This window comes from Schistocerca cancellata, chromosome 6 (genome assembly GCF_023864275.1).
Source record: "Schistocerca cancellata isolate TAMUIC-IGC-003103 chromosome 6, iqSchCanc2.1, whole genome shotgun sequence".
Lineage (NCBI taxonomy): Eukaryota > Metazoa > Arthropoda > Insecta > Orthoptera > Acrididae > Schistocerca > Schistocerca cancellata.
The window spans coordinates 597256069-597278016 of record NC_064631.1 but is presented as its reverse complement, the minus strand read 5'-3'; the positions used below and the strand labels follow the sequence as shown (position 1 = coordinate 597278016).

Below are 21948 nucleotides of genomic sequence, written 5' to 3'. Positions count from 1 at the left end.
ACAATATCAGCCAAGTTTCACTGCCACACAGTGATTACACCTACATAGCACGTCTGTGATGAGCTACACTTTAATTACACCACCGTGACAGAGGTCGTGGGATACATCCTAATATCTTATTGGACCCCCTTCTCCCTGGCATAGTGCAGCAACTCGCAGTGGCATAGCCTCAGCAAGTCGTTGGAAGTAGTTTTCAGGAGCAGGAGCACTGAGCCATGGTGGTTCTATTGCCGTTTTGTACACGAACTGACCTCTCCGTTATGTCCCATAAATGTTCGACGGGATACATGTCGGATGACCTGGGTGGCCAGATCATTCGCTCGAATTGTTCAGAATGTTCATCTAACCAATCAAGAGTGGTTGTGGCTCAGTGCCCTGGCGCATTGTCATCCATAAAAATTCCACGAATGCCTGCAAACGGTCTCCAAGTAGTTAGACATAACCATTTCTAGTCAATGATCGAATCAATTCGATCAGAGGACCCAGTCCATTCCACGTAAACACAGCCCACGCAATTATGGAGCCATCACCAGCTTGCAGCCGGGCGGGATTAGCCGAGCGGTCTGAGGCGCTGCAGTCATGGACTGTGCGGCTGGTCTCGGCGGAGGTTCGAGTCCTCCCTCGGGCATGGGTGTGTGTGTTTGTCCTTAGGATGATTTAGGTTAAGTAGTTTGTAAGCTTAGAGACTGATAACCTTAGCAGTTAAAAGTCCCATAAGACTTCACACACACACACACCAGCTTGCACAGTGTCTTGTTGACAACCAGGGTCCTTGGTGTCGTGGGATCTGCGCCACATTCGAACCCTACCATCACCTCTTAACAACTGAAACTGGGACTGATCTGACCAGGACACGGTTCTCCAGTCCTCAAGGGTCCAACCGACATTGCCACGAGCCCGGAAGAGACTCGTGCTATTAGCAAAGTCACTCTCGTCGGTTGTCTGCTGCCATAGCCCATTAACGCCAAACTTGGCCCTACTGTCCTAACGGGTTCGTTCGTCGTACGTCCCACATTGATTTCTGCGGTTATTTCACGCAGTACTGCTTGTTTCTTAGCGCAGACAAACCTACGCAAACGCCGATGCTCTCGATCGTTAAGTGATGACCATCGGCCACTGCTTTGTCCATGGTGAGAGGTAATGACTGAAATTTAGTATTCTCGGCACACACTCTTGACACTGTTGATCTCGGAATGTTGAATTCCCTAAGATTTTCGAGATAGAGAGTCCGATGCGTCTAGTTCCAAGTACCATTCCGAGTTAGTTCGTTAATGCCCCTCGTGCGGCCATAATTACGTCGGAAACCTGTTTACATGAACCACCTGAATACAAATGGCAGCCCCGACACTGCACTGCCTGTGTAAACCTTGTGTACACGGTACTACCGCCATCTGTACATGTGCATATCGCTATTTCAAGACTTTCGTGACCTGGTATTTCACTGCGGAATATCATAATACGCTCCCTCCTTTTAGGGGTCACACACGAACGCAGAAATAATAGGGACTAAGATAAATCGTCACAGAATTGTAAATCAGCTCAATCTGGGGCGATACCATTACGAATCTGTATAGGTCAAGTCGTAGAAAATGTTCAAATGTGTGTCAATTTCTGAGAGACCAAATTGCTGAGGTCATCGGTCCCTACACTTACACACTACTTAAACTAACTTATGCTAAGAACAACACACACACCCGTGCCCGAGGGGGGAGTGAAACCTCCGACGGGAGAGGCGGCGCAGTCAGTGACATGGCGCCTCTAACCGCGCGGCCACTCCGCGATGCCACGTCGTAGATCTTGTCCCATTTCAGCAGCAGTTCACCACAGGTCACTAGAGCAACGGGCGTCCCTTGTGATTAGGAAACTTGCAGGTCATTCCCGCCTTCCAGAAAAGTCGTCGCACACAAGTATTTAGTAACAGACCTGTGGTGCAACATAAGTCTAATGTAGATTAATGAAACACGTTTCATGCTACTGTATTATGACCTGTTTGAGAAAGAAAGAAAAACAACTAAGACGTAGCGAACTGTAGTCTTACGAAACTCAGTACGTTCTGTACGTATGTGAGAGCCACATGGGCGTAGACGACGTCGCCCAGGTTGATGTCGCGTTTCTTGATTTCTGCAAGGCATTCAGTACAGTTCCACACAATCGTCTAGTGTGTAACATACTACATCACCCAAATATCAGACCAGCTTTGAGACAGTATTCAGCAATTACTAGTAGATAAGAACTAAAGCTGTCGTTATTTACACGGGCTTCAACATCAGTAATAAAAATGATTTCAAAGCTCCGTAAGGCAGTCTGTGGACAATGCTGCTGTCTCTCGGAAAGTGATGTACTGCGCTTAAGTAAGCAGAAAGATACATTTTTGTTCGGTTACACTATTTTGGTGACAACTCACTGGGACAACCCGCCCCCCCCCCCCCCCCCAACTCACTGGGAAGCAGATGCGAGACAGTTTCATAGGAGGAATTCTAAGAGGAGTTATATGTCCTTTCTGTAGCCATAATCGCCAGATATCCTAAGGGAAAGAGAAAAAGAAGTATGGATTATCTGTCTCTAAATCGTGAGAATTTTGTTCAATGGCTTCTCGTGTCCTGGTGAGTTTGTGTGGTGTGTTTATGAGGCGGAGCTGTGGAACGAGCTTGTCATTTCCTTAAAGCTGCATCCAAACTGGCCTGTCCAGCCAAATTAACTGTCATTTACGGAGGTCAAGACGCATAATTGGGTGTACCAACAGGTTTTTACCAGAACTCGTTGTGCTGCAATGCCCTTTCATAGACTGCCGCATAGAGTCAAACAGAAATGCTCTAAACTTGCACCGAACTGTAATGGTCTTGCCAGGTAGCTTGCAGCCTAAATTATTCATCGTGCCCTTCAAAGAGCACATTTGTTGTTTTGGAGCATAGCAAAAGGCGAAGAATTAGTACCACCCAGTTATGAGACCCTCCACCACTGATGAAAGTCATTGCAGTGAAGCGACGTGTGCCTGTGTTCAACAGTGCTGGAACCAGCCTACACAGGGAGGTCAGTCTGAAAAGTTCGTAGGGGTGTTGCAGGGTGGATTATGCTGACAGATAACTATTAAAAAAATTCGTTACGTTGCACCGTTTCCGAGTTACTTAGATTGAACTTAACCATTCATGCCGTTGCGAGTGCGGATTCAGCGTTTCCGAGTTAATTAGATTGTTGTTAGTGAATGATGCCGTAGAAGCAGCCCCCCAGATGCAATGTGTCATTTGTTTTCATAACATAGATGGTAGCTGCTCAGCCTATGACTCGAGTTGGATCCTTGCTACCATCTTAGGTCCAATTTTTGTGTCGCTCTCTTTTTCGGTTTTGGGAAACCACACGACGCACACACACCTGGCGACACCGTCTGTGGCGAGTCGCTTGAATTAGCGCGCGCAACGGCCTGATTGGCTAACTTCATTGTTAATTAACTTGGAAACGGCGCAACGTATCACATTTTTTCTTAACAATTATTTCTCAGCGCAACCTACACATCAACAGCCTTACAAGCTTCTCAAACTGTTTCCGACTACATTGAAAAGAACTCTGTCCGTGTTTGACATATTTTATTATTGATAATGCAATATATATTACTACTTGACAACAGAAAGCTCTGATGGCTTTTACGCTATTTGATTTTGGTTGCAGCATTTTGCACCCCGTTTTGTGCTGAAGACTACCTTAATGTGCAATTATTAATGTTTTTTATTCTTCTGATATTGTAAATATGTACACCATTGTTCCTTTTGAACTGCAGTGAATTATTTACAACAAACTTCATGTGGGAATAAATATACCTTGCAGCAACAGCCAGAGTACACAGGTCTTTAAACAGATATCTGCAAATGGTCGCTGGTGAGCACCACACATTTACTCTTACAGTACGTTTTTGAGCACTTAACATTTTCTTAATTAAAAGTCAGTTACTCCGGAACATTATTCCCTATGACATTACTGAATGAAAATATGCAGCCGGCCGGAGTGGCCGAGCGGTTTTTTTTTTTTTTTTTTTTATTTCATTTTGTTCGCTATTGTCCGTTGGATCTGCTCGGGGCGGACGTCGTAAGACATCCATTTATGTTCGTTGTTGATCGATGGACTCAGTTTTTTTATTACAGAGAGCACGTAACTCTCTGGCCGAACACGCTGAGCTACCGTGCCGGCAAAAAAAAAAAAAAAAAAAAGCGGTTCCAGGCGCTAAAGTCTGGAACCGAGCGACCGCTACGGTCGGAGGTTCGAATCCTGCCTCGGGCATGGATGTGTGTGATATTTTTCGGTTAGTTAGGTTTAAGTAGTTCTCAGTTCTAGGGGACGGATGACCTCAGAAGTTAAGTCCGATAGTGCTCAGAGCCATTTGAATCATTTTGAAAATATGCAAAACATGTCAACTTATTGAGTTGTCTCTCCCCAAGATTTGCAATGAATCTAAGTGCCGATGTGACTGAAGTGAGTTGTTTTAGGAGTTTGAAAATGTGGTTTTTCCAGTTTAAATTCACATCAACGTGGACACCTAATAATTTCGAAGTTTCCGACCTATCTATTATTTCCTCAACGTGTGTTAAGATTATCACTGGCATACGACCTCTAGATATGCACAACTGAATATGTTGCGCCTTTTTATAATAGAAAGTGAGACTACTCGAAGAAAACCAGTCAATGATATTTTAAGAACATTGCTTGCCATTTCTTCTGTTGCCGTACGTATGCTTAAATCGATTACTAGTGTCATCCTCAAAATGAATTAATTCTCCTTGTTGTATGTTAGACAGGAATTCGTTTACACCAATGAGAAAGAATTGCAGAACTAAGACTGACCCTTGGGAAACCGCATATGTGATTCTTGCCCACTCAGAATAATCTCACTAAGTACAACCTTCTCCATTCTTTTGATTAGATATGACTTTATCCATTGGTTGACTGTGCTATCATTGTCATAAAACCTCAGTTTATCTAGGAGAATATTGTGGTTCTAACAGTCAAAAGCTTTAGGTAGAGTGATGATGATGTTTGGTTTGTGGGGCGCTCAACGGCGTGGTTATCAGCGCCCGTACAATTATCCAATCTTTGCTCAGTCCAATTTCGCCACTTTCCTGGATGATGATGAAATGATGAGGACAACACAAACACCCAGTCATCTCGAGGCAGGTGAAAATCCCTGACCCCGCCGGGAATCGAACCCGGGACCCCGTGCTCGGGAAGCGAGAACGCTACCGCGAGACCACGAGCGGCGGACTTTAGGTAGAGTGCCGAAAATACCAACCAGTGCTATTTTGTTATTTAATGCTTATAAAATTTGGTGAGTGAATGATAAATAGCATACTCGGCAGAGCAAGTCTCCTGAAACCAAAACTGTGGTTTATTGAGGGCGTTATTATTCCCCGGGTGGGATACTAATTTCGAATACATCACCTCAAAAATGTTGTAAAATGATGTCAGTAGTGAAATCTAAATCGGATTTTATGCAAATATGTATTCTGAAATGTTCCATGAATAAAATGCCCTCTTACATACGTAATTTAGAACCATGAAATCAAATGATAATGCTACTCGACTGCTCCCTTAAGGGAGGAAATATGATAAAATAAGAACAAAAGTAGCTTATGACAGAAAGGAATTAATGAATTTAAATGCCAGTAGGAGAATCGATAATTTGTGTGCCAAACTGGGATTCGAACCCGGGTCTTCTGCTTACGAGGCAGATGCACTAACCACTACGCCATCCAGACACATTGGCCAGTACAACTACATGGACTATCCTAGCGCGACCCCCGTTAGATCGAAATTCTCGACTTATCTATACACTACTGATGTTGTGCCCCTGGCCCCTTATCCTAATTACTCGCGGCATCTCGCTGTGTGCACCCGTACTGAAGTGATCATTGGTCAGCCTCGCCTGAATTATACACATGTGGTGTCTGTTCTTTCGGACATATCTGAAAAGCGAATACTGCCATTTAAAAATAGAACAAGAAAATATTTTAAACATCTATTAAAGGCCTGACTACAAGCGAAGGTCTGATAAGTGTTCCGAGATACAACACTCTTCGTATTCTACACGACTGTCTTTGGTCACATTGGCAACATTTGACGGTGATAATTAATTCACGTCACAGATTCTCAAGCAAATAAACAGATATCCACAAGAGCGCATTAGAAATAGGTTTTTGATTCCTGGAATTGTTTTCGACAGAAGAGGCACATACGCAATATCTTTCACATAACCACACGATGAAAAAAACCATGTGTGTCAAGGCCGGAGATCTAGAGGGCCAATAGCATAAATCAACGTCGTTATGTCCAGAACGACCGATCTAACGTAGTGCGAACTTCCTTATCGCATCGTGGGGGAGCTTCGTCATGCTGCAAGATGTAATCTATGGAATGCGTATCAAACTGTGGCGACAGTCTTTGTTCACGCACATAATGGTAAATGTTGGTTGAAACATTTAGCCCAGTGATGAAAAATGGAAGGTACAATCGCACAGAATGCATTAACTTCCGGCGAATGACGCTGATGTTCAGCTATTCACGAAGACTTTTTTGCACCTCATATTGGAATGCTGAGTCTGTTAACCTTGCCACTTAGGCGGAAGGTTGCTTTACCGCTAATATTTCCACCTATGTATCAACGCGCATGCGTCGGCTTCCAATCAGCTGCCTTGCACAACGATCGAAACTTTGAACTTTCTTTAACGTTATCTATATTTCTTATCGATCTGTCGATATGCACTACGTAGTTACAGGAGCCTATAACGCTATATTCACTTTGAATTGTGATTTATTTATGTGTACGTAAAAGTACAGCGTCGGTTACTAAATCTCTCCCTTTGATTCTAGTGCATCGCAAAATCCTCTTACTTCTTCAGAATAATTACGTAAATCGCGTCAGCATGACGGAAAATTACTCTCAGTAACAGAGGAGAATGTCAGCATTTAATGCCTGTAACGCTCTTGAGCGGTAATTCAGTTAACTTTCTAATACCGGAACAGTCTCGGAAATGCGGTGATAAAAGTTTGATGCCTTGCTGCAACGGGAGACCACATATCGTTCCTCTGGCGCTCCTTTTCTTCAACACGGTCGTAATGATGCTGTGCCCAGTGGAAATACGGAAACGTTTTATCCTCGTTTTCTGCTTTCTCCGCTCCGAGATCGCACACTATCCGTTGTGACTTGGACATCTACGAGATGATTAACTCTGCTTTACCTTCTCTCTCAGATATTTATCTAGGAATGAAGAACGTGGGTTTGGGCTTCATAAATTATTTAACGATGGACACAGTCTGTAATACTATATAATGAAAAGTCGTAGTTTAACGTTGTTACCAAAAACTTTGAAAAATTCGTGATTCATTTGCCTCAAATTTTTGCATGATAGTGTATTGAGCTTTTGGACGGACGTGGGCTATATATTTTTGATATTTAATTATGTATGTAATATATAAAGGGAAAAAGTTCCAAAAAATCTCGAAACATCTTGATCGGTTTACTTCAGAGTTTTACACAATACCCTAATAAACAATTAGACAAATATAGGAAATATATTTCCTTAACATATGTAAATATATATGTAACATACATATGGGAAAAGCTGTTACCAAAAATCTCGAAAATTTCTTGACCAATTTACTTCAAATTTTTACAGAATACTTTAATGAAGATTCAGATGGAGATGGCAATATATTTTTTTTGGCTCAAATGGCTCTGAGCACTATGGGACTCAACATCTTAGGTCATAAGTCCCCTAGAACTTAGAACTACTTAAACCTAACTAACCTAAGGACATCACACACACCCATGCCCGAGGCAGGATTCGAACCTGCGACCGTAGCAGTCCCGCGGTTCCGGACTGCAGCGCCAGAACCGCTAGACCACCGCGGCCGGCTATTTTTTTTTTTTTTTTTTTTTTAATTTATACAATATATAAATATATATGTAAAACATAAAAGGAAACCTTATTACCAAAAATGTCGAAAAGTTCTTGACCGACTTACTTCAAATTATTGCACTATAGTTAACGAATATTCGGACGGACGTGTACTGTATATTTGTAATATATAAACGTATATGTAATATATAAAGGTGAAGTTTTGTTACTAAAAATGTCGAGAAGTTCTTGACCGATTTATTTCAGATTTTTACACGATACTCTAATGAACATTCGGACGGACATAAACTACATATATATGAATATAAATGTAATACATGGAGGGGAAATGTTGTTGCCAAAATTCTCTAAAAGTTCTTGACAGATGTACTTTAAATTTTACACGAATGTAACAGACATTCGACTGGACATGGGCTATATACATTTTGAACAACAATGTACAGATATTCAGTTAGTACCGAGGCCGAAAAAATAAAATCCTGTGTTGTACACTGCTTTGAAAATGTGCGGTTTTGTTTTCTTTCTCAGCGTCAGACGAACTGTTTCTGATACATACAGTGTCGGCAAAAGATCGCAGCACCAAGGAATAATTAATACAGAGTACCGAAATTTCAGGAATACATTTGCCTAGGTAACATATTTAAGTGATTAACATTGGAAGATCACAGATTAAAGTGAAAGGAGATATGCCATTACAAAAGTGAAACGCTGGTAGATTAATAACCGGCCAAACAGCCCAAATGTTAATGCAAGCATGCAGACGTGCATGCATTGTGTTGTACAGGTGCTAGATGTCAGTTTGTGGGATAGAGGTTTTTTTGTTGTTGTTGTACATCATCGGTCAGTAATGATGTTTGTGAATGACGCTGGAGTTGTCGTCCGATGGTGTCCCACATGATCGGAGACAGATTTGGTGATCGAGCAGGCCAAGACAACACGTCGACTCTCTGTAGAGCATGTCAGGTTACAACAGTGATACGTGGGCAAGCGTTATCCTGTTGGAAAACACCCTCTAGAATGCCGTTCACGAATGGCTGCACAACACGTCGAATCACCAGACTGACGTACAATTTTCTATTCAATGTCAGTGCGATAACCACAAGAGTACTCCTGCTGTCATACAAAATCGCACCCCAGACCATAACTTCAGGTGTGGATCCACTATGTCTAGCACGCAGACGGGTTGTTTGCAGTCTCACAACTCGCCTCCTCGTAATCAACGCACGACCGTCACTGGCACCGAGACAGAACCAGTTCCCATCATAATACACGACAGACCTCCACGCTGCCCTCCAATGAGGTATCGCCTGACGCCGATGAAGTCACCAACAGCTGCGGTATGAAGAAATCTTTCACGTAGGAGGATGTTACAGACATACAGTCATTTGAACATCGGACAGACTTTCGTATGGACTACATAGTAATAAGCATTCGTGGCGCAGAGAAACAATTGGAAGATTTGAATGCAAGTAAATCACCAGGTACGGATGGAATTCCAAGTCGGTTTTACAAAGAGTAATCTACGTCACTGGGCCCTTACCTAGCTTGCATTTATCGCGAATCTCCCGTTCATCACGAAGTCCTAAGCGACTGGCCAGAATGGCAGGTGGCTCCTGTATATTACAAGGGTAAAAGAACGCACCGCAGAATGACAGAAAAATATCCCTAACTTTTGTTTGCTGCAGAATCGTTTAACACAGTCTCAGTTCGAATATAATAAATTTCCTTGAGACCGAGAAGCTTGTCTTGGAATAAGTATGGTTTTAGAAAGCATCGCTCGTGTGAAACTTAGCTTTTCCTTTTCTCAAATGATATACTATACGAGGTGTGGCTAGAAAAAAACTGGACTAGTACTGGCGAAACAATAAAACGAATGCAATAAGGCTGAAAGTCGCGTGGACTGTCACGTGTCTCTCGCTCCGCCTACTGCTCGAGTTTCATCTGCCTCCTGCACTCAGTCTGCCTGTGGCGTCTGTTTTAAGTAGTTGACGTTTTGTCTGTGCGTCGGAAAATGTTGAGTGTACAGAAAGAACAGCGTGTTAACATCAAATTTTGTTTCAAACTAGGAAAATCTGCAAGTGAAACGTTTGTAATGTTACAACAAGTGTACAGCAATGATTGTTTATCGCGAACACAAGTGTTTGAGTGGTTTAAACGATTTAAAGATGGCCGCGAAGACACCAGTGATGACACTCGCACTGGCAGACCATTGTCAGCAAAAACTGATGCAAACATTGAAAAAATCGGTAAACTTGTTCGACAAGATCGCAGTTTAACAATCAGAGCAGTGTCTGAGTTAACAGGAGTTGACAAGGAAAGTGTTAGGCAGATTCTTCATGAAAGTTTCAACATGAACAAAGTGTGTTCAAAAATGGTTCCAAAGTGTCTCACAATTGAACAGAAGGAACGCCGAAGAATGATTTGTTCTGACATCCTGGAAAACATTGAAAGTGGATCCCACCTTCTTACAAAATGTTATTACTTGCGATGAATCGTGGTTTTTTACTTACGATCCCGAAACTAAACGCCAATCGATGCATTGGAAAACTCCTGGTTCTCCACGACAAAAAAAAGCATGAATGTCAAAATCGAAATTCAAGGCAATGATGATTGTTTTTTTTTTTTGACATCAAAGGGATTGTGCACATTGATTGGGTACCAGAGGGACAAACAGTGAATCAGCATTACTACATTAGCGTCCTGGCTACCCTACTTGAGCGAGTACGGAGAAAACGGAACGATTTGTGGAGAAAAAAGTCATGGATCCTTCACCAAGACAATGCCCCAGCTCACAGTGCGTTGTCAATGAAGACGTTTTTGGCAAAACACAACATTCCCATCTTAAATCATCCATCCTACTCACCTGATTTGGCCCCCTGTGACTTTTTTCTTTTCCCTAAAGTCAAGTCAGCTTTGAAAGGAACTAGATTTGAAACTGTTGAAGCAGTAAAAGAAAAAGCGAGGGAAATAATGTATGGACTTACCGAAAATGATCTGCAGCATTGCTATGAACACTGGAAAATTCGTATGGAGCGGTGTAGAGACCGAGGAGGAGAGTACATTGAAGGAGATAACATGAAATTGTAAATAATTGTAAATAAATGTTTTTTCCAGCATCAGTCCGGTTTTTTTCTAGCCGCACCTCGTAAACTATGGATGAAGAGCAACAGGCAGATTCCATATTTATACGTTTCCGAAAAGCATTTGACACGGTGTCCGATTGCACGCCGTTAACAAAAGGAACGGGCGTATGGAATAAGTTCACAGACATGTGAGTGCCTCGAAGACTTCTTAATTAACAGAACCCAGTATGCTGTTCTCTATGGCGATTGTTCATTAGAGACAAGGGTATCTGAGAGTTCGGGATCAGCACCAGGTCGGATTAAAGGAAGACATCGAACCAGTTCTGAAGCACGCTGCTAGATTTGTTACTGGCAGGTTCGAACAACAAACAAGTGTTACGAAGAAATTTCGGGGACTCGAATGGGAATACCTGGAAGGAAGGCGACGTTCATTTCGAGGAACGCTACTGAGTAAATTTAAAGAACCGGCATTCGAATCTGACTGCCGAACGTTTCTGCTACCGCTCACATATACTGCGCGTAAGGGCCATGTTGATAAGGTACGTGAAATTAGGGCTCATATAGAGGGATACAGACAGTCGTTTTACCCTCGCTCTGTTTGCTAGTGAAACAGGACAGGAAATGACTAGTAGTGGTGCAGGGTACATTCTGCCACGTGCAGTACGTTGGCTTGAGGAGTAGCTACACTACGAGATCAAATGTATCCGAACATTCACAAAAACATACGTTTTTCATATTAGATGCATTGTGGTGCCACCTACTGCCACGTACTCCCACCGACCTCAGTAGTCATCAGACATCAGAAAGAGCAGAACTCAGCAGCGGAACTCACGGACTTCGAACGTGGTTCAAATGGTTCAAATGGCTCTGAGCACTATGGGACTTAACTTCTGAGGTCATCAGTCCCCTAGAACTTAGAACTACTTAAACCTAACTAACCTAAGGACATCACACACATCCATGCCCGAGGCTGGATTCGAACCTGCGACCGTAGCGGTCGCGCGGTTCCAGACTGTAGCGCCTAGAACCGCTCGGCCACCCCGTCGGCTCGAAAGTGGTCAGATGACCGGGTGTCACTTGTGTCATACATCTGTACCGGATATTTCCACACTCCTAAATATTCCTAGGTCCCCTGTTTCCGATGTGATAGTGAAGCGGAAACGTGAAGGGACATGTACAGCACAAAACCGTACAGACCGACCTCGTGGTTGACTGACAGAGACCACCGTCAGTTGAAGAGGGTCGTCGTAATGTGTAATAGGCAGACGTCTGTCCTGAGCATCACACAGGAATTCCAAACTGCATCAGGATCCGCTGCAAGTACTATGACTACATCACGCAGGTAAACGCCAAACGACGCCTCGCTTGGTATAAGGAGCGTAAACATTGGACGATTGAACAGTGGAAAAACGTTGTGCGGAGTGATGAATCACGGTACACAATGTGGCTATCCGATGGCAGGGTGTGGGTATGGCGAATGCCCGATGAACGTCATCTGCCAGCGTGTGTGGTGCAAACAGTAAAATTCGGAGGCGGTGGTGTAATGGTGTGGTCATGTTTTTCATGGAGGGGGCTTGCACCCCTTGTTGTTTTGCGTGGCAGTATCACACCACAGGCCTACAATGATGTTTTAAGCACCTTCTTTCTTCCCACTGTTGAAGAGCAATTCGGGGATGGCGATTGCATCTTTCAACACGATCGAGCACCTGTTCATAATGCATGGCCTGTGGCGGAGTGGTTACGCGACAATAATATCCCTGTAATGGACTGGCCCGCACACAGTACTGACCTGAATCCTATAGAAGACCAGGTCTCACCGACCGACCTCGATACTACATCTCAGTGTAGCACTCCGTGAAGAATGGGCTGCCATTCCCCAAGAAACCTTCCAGCACCTCATTGAATGTATGCGAGACTGGAAGCTGTCATCAAGGCTAAGGGTGGGCCAACCAGCACCGTATTAAATTCCAGCATTACCCACTGAGGGTGCCACGAACATGAAACTCATTTTCGGCCAGGTGTCCGGATACTTTTGATCACATAGTGTATGTAGACATCAGTCGAATGCAAGATGTAGGGCGTCTGTCTCGGGGCTGTCTTTGAAGTAAGCGTTATGTAGCAGTTCGTTGTGCCACAGTGGTGCCAACTGCTGCCCAAATTCCTGCTGCGGGTGGAGTACGACGTAGCAGAGCCACACGCCTAACCCAGTGGCTTTCCCTCTCGGTAAGGCCACGTGGCCGTCCGCAGCCCGGTCTTCTTGCGACCGTACATTCTCGTGACCACCGCTGCCAGCATTCATCCACAGTGGCTACATTCCTGACAAATCTTCCTGAAATATCCAAAAGGAACATCGAGCTTCACGTATCACCATTACACGTCGCTCAAACTCAGTGAGATGTTAATAATGGTGTTTTTGTCGTCTTAAAAGCATTCATGACTGTCAAGTCGCTGAGGAATGAAATAAGTAGGAAGTGCAGGGAAGCTAAGACGAAATGGCTGCAGGAAAAATGTGAAGACATCGAAAAAGATATGATTGTCGGAAGGACAGACTCAGCATACAGTAAAGTCAAAACAACCTTTGGTGACATTAAAAGCAACGGTGGTAACATTAAGAGTGCAACGGGAATTCCACTGTTAAATGCACAGGATAGAGCAGATAGGTGGAAAGAATACATTGAAAGCCTCTATGAGGGTGAAGATTTGTCTGATGTGATAGAAGAAGAAACAGGAGTCGATTTAGAAGAGATAGGGGATCCAGTATTAGAATCGGAATTTAAAAGAGCTTTGAAGGACTTACATTCAAATGAGGCAGAAGAGATAGATAACATTCCATTAGAATTTCTAAAATCATTGCGGGAAGTGGCAACAAAACGACTATTCACGTTGGTGTGTAGAATATATGAGTCTGGCGATATACCATCTGACTTTCGGAGAAGCATCATCCACACAATTCCGAAGACGGCAAGAGCTGACAAGTGCGAGAATTATCGCACAATCAGCTTAACAGCTCATGCATCGAAGCCGCTTACAAGAATAATATACAGAAGAATGGAAAAGAAAATTGAGAATGCGCTAGGTCACGATCAGTTTGGCTTTAGGAAAAGTAAAGGGACGAGAGAGGCAATTCTGACGTTACGGCTAATAATGGAAGCAAGGCTACAGAAAAATCAAGACACTTTCATAGGATTTGTCGACCTGGAAAAAGCGTTCGACAATATAAAATGGTGCAAGCTGTTCGAGATTCTGAAAAAAGTAGGGGTAAGCTATAGGGAGAGACGGGTCATATACAATATGTACAACAACCAAGAGGGAATAATAAGAGTGGACGATCAAGAACGAAGTGCTCGTATTAAGAAGGGTGTAAGACAAGGCTGTAGCCTTTCGCCCCTACTCTTCAATCTGTACATCGAGGAAGCAATGATGGAAATAAAAGAAAGGTTCAGGAGTGGAATTAAAATACAAGGTGAAAGGATATCAATGATACGATTCGCTGATGACATTGCCATCCTGAGTGAAAGTGAAGAAGAATTAAATGATCTGCTGAACGGAATGAACAGTCTAATGAGTACACAGTATGGTTTGAGAGTAAATCGGAGAAAGACGAAGGAAATGAGAAGTAGTAGAAATGAGAACAGCGAGAAACTTAACATCAGGATTGATGGTCACGAAGCCAATGAAGTTAAGGAATGCTGCTACCTAGGCAGTAAAATAACCAATGACGGACGGAGCAAGGAGGACATCAAAAGCAGACTCGCTATGGCAAAAAAGGCATTTCTGGCCAAGATAAGTCTTCTAATATCAAATACCGGCCTTAATTTGAGGAAGAAGTTTCTGAGGATGTACTTCTGGAGTACAGCATTGTATGGTAGTGAAACATGGACTGTGGGAAAACTGGAACAGAAGAGAATCGAAGCATTTGAGATGTGGTGCTATAGACGAATGTTGAAAATTAGGTGGACTGATAAGGTAAGGAATGAGGAGGTTCTACGCAGCAGAATTGGAGAGGAAAGGAATATGTGGAAAACACTGATAAGGAGAAGGGACAGGATGATAGGACATCTGCTAAGACATGAGAGAATGACTTCCATGGTACTAGAGGGAGCTGTAGAGGGCAAAAACTGTAGAGGAAGACAGAGATTGGAATACGTCAAGCAAATAATTGAGGACGTAGGTTGCAAGTGCTACTCTGAGATGAAGAGGTTAGCACAGGAAAGGAATTCGTGGCGGGCCGCATCAAACCAGTCAGTAGACTGATGATCAAAAAATAAAAAATAAAAAGAAAAGGACTGTCATCAACTCACCACACCCAGTTTCAAAGGTAACTAACGCTCACGACCGTTACCGCGTGTATTTAAAGGAAACTCGGCTTTCATTCTTACAGTGGTGCCACTCTGATGCGAAATTTGAATAGACATTATCTTTCAGATGTAGAGACACGCCTACCAACTTTCGTTTATGTTGCACAAATCTTTCTTATTTTCCGATTTTTTTGTCAGTGTATATTCTTCCTCATTGATTTTTTTAATTGTATCCACAGCGATGTATAATGTTGTTCTCTTCCTCGCAGTCGGTTCCACCAGAAAATAAAAAAAATGTGTGTTCTGATCAATAAAATTTCTGGCGTGCATCCGCATAAATTTCCCTTCTTATGCACCTGCTCGTCTGAAATTTGATGGAATAGTCATTGCGCCGCGAAAATATGGTGATGCACATCAAGTTGTGTTTTATGTCTTAACGGCTTATGATTAAAACAGCAATGCGGATTACGAATTTGCAATAACAATAAACGAGGCGGAGGAAGGAGGGAAGAGCAGGACAAAGAAGCGGTGGGGGGCGGAGGGGGGGGGGGGTAGTGGTAGCAATCGGATTTAGAGACGGCAGAGGAGGAGATGGAGAGGGGAAAGAAGGACATTAGGTATTAGGATGTATACCCAATTTCCTTACATATTTAGCATTTGTGGAGCATTCAATGTTCAATGTGTGTGAATTCCTAAGGGACCAAATTGCTGAGGTCATCGGTCCCTAGACTTACACACTACTTAAACTACCTTATGCTAAGAACAACACACACATGCGCGACCTAGAACTCGAACCTCCGGCGGGAGAATCCACGCAATCTGTGACTTGGGGCCTCGAACCGCGCGGCCTCTCCGCGCGGCTGTGGAGCATTACCAGATTCGCTAGTGAAATATATTTACATTTGGTTGCTATATAGATGTAAGTTATTCAGACATTTCAAGTAAGGATAAAACATGAAAATCTCCTCAAGCCGCCCCACGGTGTATGAGGAAGTATACTCATGGTAAAACTGTCATTTACCTCATCCCGATTTCATTTGCAAATGGTGTGGAGGAGTTCACTGTCTGTAACGCCTTCTTACGCAAGCGACTTCCTGGTTAAAATCGACTACTCGAAGAGCTTGCGCCCTTCGTGCCTGCCTGTAAATCAACTACCAACCACTACGCGAGTATGTCTGTGGCGTCAATGATTTATAGGTTGTGCCGACTTTGAAATTCTAAATTTCCGAGTAAGGTGGTCACTGCGCAAGCGCATACACAGGTGGACTGTAGCAGCGTCTACTTATATCGGAAGCTAACCTATTCAGTTCTAGCTCATTCCCATTATAGAAACGGATTTTGTGCTTTCGTGCCTCCTTAATCTTTACTGTGTTGTTTGCTTTCTTTTTGTGGCACAATGAAAAGGTTGCACGAGTGTTGGCACTTATCCTCCTAGTGTTCGCCTACAAGAGAGACGAAACAACTGAAAGGTATTTTCGTTTCACTGAGCAAAAAGCTACATTATGCTACACTATTTGTAAATAAAATATAGTAAATAGATAAACGTGGATAACGAAAATGATTTCATTAGTGAGAAAGTCAGAATTATTTGCTAAGAAATATAATGTTTCATGTTATTTGGCACTTAACAAGAAACTGAGAAACAATTACTAAAGTAAAGCGGATCTGTCTCCTGTTGAAATTCAGAAAACAGCTGCGCTTTACTTTAGTCTCGTGTTGAAATTCCGAAACCCGCTAGAATCGTTTTCCCTAGCGGGTTTTTAATTTATTAGTGGCGTGAAGGACGAATGGAGGCTCAGGACAGCATGAAATAATGTTGTAGACAAAATTTGCATCACCCGAGGAAATGCCTAAATTGGCGTCAAATCGGTGGTGGTTTTAATAAAGAAAACTTTCTACAGCAAGAGTGGTTCGTTGCCTTCATATAAAAATATGGACATTTGGCTGCGATTGCCCACAATTGCACTCTCCCCCCAGCCTCTGTCTTTTTTCTATCCAGTCACTAGTCTGCTTTTGTTCACTTCAGTTCTCTTGAGGTCCTTCCTTACTTCTTTGAACCATTTATCAGATATATTAAAAAATCTGCTCCATTAGTCAGGTTTCTTACATTCTGTATAGATGTCTACAGAACTTATTGATTCCATCAGCAGCTCATTACCCCCGTATAACTCTTCCCTTCCTCGAAATCTGTACAGTCCGTCTAGTATCCTAGGACCCATTACCTTGCGATGGATTTTGCACTCAAACATCTCGGATTCTCTCAGTCCACCCTTTCCTGTCATTTTGAGGCATTCACTTGCGTACAGATGTTCTGTTTTGATCACTGTGTTATAGTGTCAGAGTTTACTTTTCCCTGAGATTGCTTTTCTGTCATACAAGACACGCGTCTTACGGAAATTACCAGCCATGTTCTCTCCCCTGCTGTCGTTGACTCCTTACTCGCTGGTTCTCGTCTGCACTATCTCACCAAAAGTATCTGAATCCGTGCACTTTTTCTGTTTTACCATTCTCTGTCGTTAGCTCATGAGGTGTTCGGATGTTGGTTACCTGCTTCGTTTTCTCGAAGGAAATTTGTAGGCCAGCTTTTTATGCCTGTTCGCTCACCATGGTTACCTCTTCCGTAGTTGTTTCCGCGTTTCGTAACAGGATCACCAGGTCATAGATGAAGGTAGGGCTATTGACTCTAACACAGTTCTCTGAGCCTACAACGTGAACTTTCTTCACTAGCTCCTTTGTGTTTAATTCCTTTTCTATTCTCGGATGACTTTCTCTGACACACACAATCGAAGAGTACTGGGGACAGTCCAATATCCTGCCCGACTCTGGTTTTAATTAAAAACTCATTGAAGAACTCTCCCATGAATTTACTTTCGAATGTGTTTGTATCAGAGTTTGCTTGATGAATTCCATTCTTTTATATCCACTCCAGATTTTATTAAGATGTCAAACAATACTTTCCGGTCGACCGAAGACCACTGCCAGATTGTTAGAGACATAATTTTCCAATGTCCCTTTCAGGCTGCAAATCTACTACTGTCATTTCTGTGTCCACCTTGATGTTTGCCAAGTTGTTTATCTACGTGCTCGACCAGTCTACCCTGCAGTGCTTTGGAGAGTACACGTGAGAGTACACGTGAGATACGATAGAAATGCCACGATGATTGTTGACGTCAGTTCTGTCACCCTTTTTGTATGAGAGTTGACTCCACTTCACTTTTCATTCACCAGGTATTATTCCAGTTGCCCAGATCTGTTCCTTCTCTTGACTTAGGGCATTAATGGTGATTTGCTCTCCTCTTTTAAACATTTTCTTTGTGATCCAGAATTCCCCAGAGGCTTTGCTGTTCTTCAGTTCCGCGATAATCTTTCGAAGAGCGTCAGAAGTAGAAGCAGCCGAATTTTTGTTTCTTTATTCTAGAATGATTCTTGGTCATTTTTGCAGGGCTCTGAGGACTGAAGGAATGTCGCAAACTACTTGTCTGGGATCTCACAGTTTTGTTTACTGTCCACTGTCATATTTCCATCGTTTCTGTTGAAGTTAATAGCCATTTACAAGATGTGTGAAGGTCCTGTAAAAGTACCTGCTATTTTCTCTTTTGAATTCTGACTCAATGATTTCTATTTCTTTCATGACTTTGGGATTTTTGGCATCACGAAGACTTTTTTCAGTCTGCTTTCGCACTTCTTTGTAGTCTAAGATATTGTTTTGTCACAGTACCATGTTTTAGAGGCTGTTACTCTTTGATCGACAGCCTTTACACGTCTCCAGTCCACCGTGAGTGTTTACGCCCTCTTTATAAGATCGTAGTGTGTGCCACATTCTTTGCGGATATCCTGTAAGATCTATGTTTGTCTTTGCTGTAATACCTCTTGAAAATTAGCTTTGTTTTGCTTTAGCTCGGGGTTGATCATTATAACTTTATTCTGAGGCAGATTTTTTCCTTATTTAATGGAAGAAGTTCAACTTTTACGTGGGTCAGGAAGTGATCTGAGTCAAGTCTGGCTCCTTTCCTCTTTTCTACATTCATAATTTCCTTAACACACCTTTTTGATATTGCACCGTGATCCAACTGAAATTCAGAAAGATCTTCTCAAGAAAGTTTTCCTTTTTCCTGAGATGTCTTTTAAAAAGAGTAGACATAAATTGAAGGTCAAAGGTGTCTCACGCGTCAGTAAGTTTTCTGTCATTTTTATTTGTTCTATTGTGGGCAGCGTTGTTGCCAATAATATTCTAAAGTCGCTGTTCCATCCCAACTTGCCCATTGAAACCGCACATTAGAATTTTGGCATTGCCAGTTGGGGTACTTTTTATTTCGCTCTCTATCTGGTCCCAGAACGCGTTTACCTTTTCAGGTTTCTTCTGCTGTCATCAATTATGGGTGCATGGGCACTGCATCAGTTCTACCTTTTGTTTGCATGTTTGAATATTAGAGAAGAGAAACTGTTAGAATGGGAGTTGAAGTCTGTTATGGACTCAATTATTTGTTTGTGAACACAGAACACTGTGCAGAAAGCTGTAGATTTGCTCCGATCATTTGCCGGTATTTACGCAAGCGCCTCTAAGTAAAGGTGTTAGAATCTCTGAATCTGGCCTTTGGTAACGCAAGTAACAGAATGTTCTGTTCTTCCATCTCACCTAGAGGTCGTTTCAATTTCCCAGATTGAAATAGAGTTTGTGTGTTGACCGTTGCAAAGCGACTCTTTTTTGCTAGTAAATTAGACCCTGTTACATTGACTAGTGTATTAATTTTTTTTAAATGGCTTCTAGGTGGTTCCCATTCCATCTTGCATGCTGGTACAACTGCCCAGAATCCGAAGGCCTGTGTGCGTCGCATAAAGGGATGGTCGGTTAGTTCTTTGTAAAAGTGTTTCCATCATGCTTACTGTTACTTCTCAGTACGTTTGGGAAGAACTACGGTTGTAAGCCGAAAAGCCATTTCTTCCTCAAATGGTTCAAACGGCTGTGAGCACTATGGGACTTAACTTCTGAGGTCATCAGTCCCCTAGAACTTAAACCTAACTAACCTAAGGACATCACACACATCCATGCCCGAGACAGGATTCGAACCTGCGACCGTAGCGGTCGCGCGGCTCCAGACTGTAGCGCCTAGAACCGCTCGGCCACCCCGACCGGAACATTTCGTCCTCCCTCTTTCCTGTTAGCAATGTTCCTCTTCTACCGTCGAGGCCGTCCAGTGGTTCCTTTTCTTCCTCAATTGACACGCAGCTGCTTATTTGGCCAAGTCTTAGCTACACGTACCCTGTATATCTGCAGAAGCATTTCCCATCAGACACTGGGACGCGGCGATCGGGGTTGAGGGCCTCCATCCCAGTATCTCGCGTAGGGTTAAGTCCAACCCTTAGTTCAGAGCTAAACCCCGACGTAAGCTAACTGGACGCGGATAGTTATAAAAGAAAGGGAAAGAATACAAAACTCAGCACTGTTTAAGAACGGCATGGAAGTACTACTGAACAGATATGCGACAGTGAACAAACCTGAGTTCGACCACCAAGACAGAACAAGTCCGTAAAAGTATAATAAATCAGATCCTTGAATATTATCAGCTTAGATAAAGAAACTGTGCGGGACAGTAAGATTAGGGATTTTCAAAACCGGTGGTCACCAAATTCTAAGTGGTGAAATTATCAGCTGTAACTTGGAAAAAACTAGTCCGCCGCTCGTGGTCTCGCGGTAGCGTTCTCGCTTCCCGAGCACGGGGTCCCGGGTTCGATTCCCGGCTGGGTCAGGGATTTTCACCTGCCTCGAGATGACTGGGTGTTTGTGTTGTCCTCATCCTTTCATCATCATCCAGGATAGTGGCGAAATTGGACTGAGCAAAGATTGGGTAATTGTACGGGCGCTGATAACCACGCAGTTGAGCGCCCCACAAACCAAACATCATCATCATCATCATCATCATGGAAAAAACTAGTGATTACTTAGAATTTTATGTTAAATAAAAGACAGGCACTTCTACTGAGAAAGTTAAGCAAGGAATGACAAGCGACGACCGCTGTAAGACAAAGTGCGCTCGCTGAATCCATATAATAGCATCTTTATAGCATGTTAATTAGATGAATTTGAAATCTCACCAAAACGAGAGCACATCTCTTGATTGACTCGAAGCAATAATTCTATCTGGGAAAACGACGCCAACTCGAAGACAAAAAAATGGTTGACAGCTAGCAGAATTTTAGAAACTGTGATAATTCTCCGCATCATGCTTTCTTCGGTGCACTTCCATTTATGTCATAAATTGAATGAAGATATAAGGAAACGGTTCCTGTTTTGACACCGTACCCATCACGACGTGGGAAGAACCCCAGATCATCCTGCCAGGAGAAACTTTCAGTCATGGCTAACCAGAGTATTACTGGCCTGCAAACGCTACCGCCATTCATCCCAGAATGTAAGAGACAAAGTTAGCTTCTCTTGAGGGATACGTCATACGTCACGAGGCGGCGGAGAGACTTCAACCAGTGGTAGTTGGTGTTTGACACAGCGTGCTGGAACGGTCAGTTAACCGCCAAGTTAATCGCAAGCGCGAGCACACGACGCAAAACAGACATACGCAGTCGTTTACCCTCGGCGCTGTGTGTGAGTCGATAGTACGCGGGCGAAGTAAAAAACTGGAATAGCAGTCTCTAGCAACCGTTACGGTACAG

General features: G+C 43.0%; 1 non-coding gene across 1 annotated transcript; it reads right to left on the bottom strand.

Moving 5' to 3' along the window:
- Nucleotides 1-5668: 5668 nt before the first annotated feature.
- Trnat-cgu (transfer RNA threonine (anticodon CGU)) lies at nt 5669-5741 on the bottom strand. The gene has a single exon. It is a non-coding gene; the product is annotated as a tRNA-Thr (tRNA).
- Between the last annotated feature and the right edge of the window lie 16207 nt (nt 5742-21948).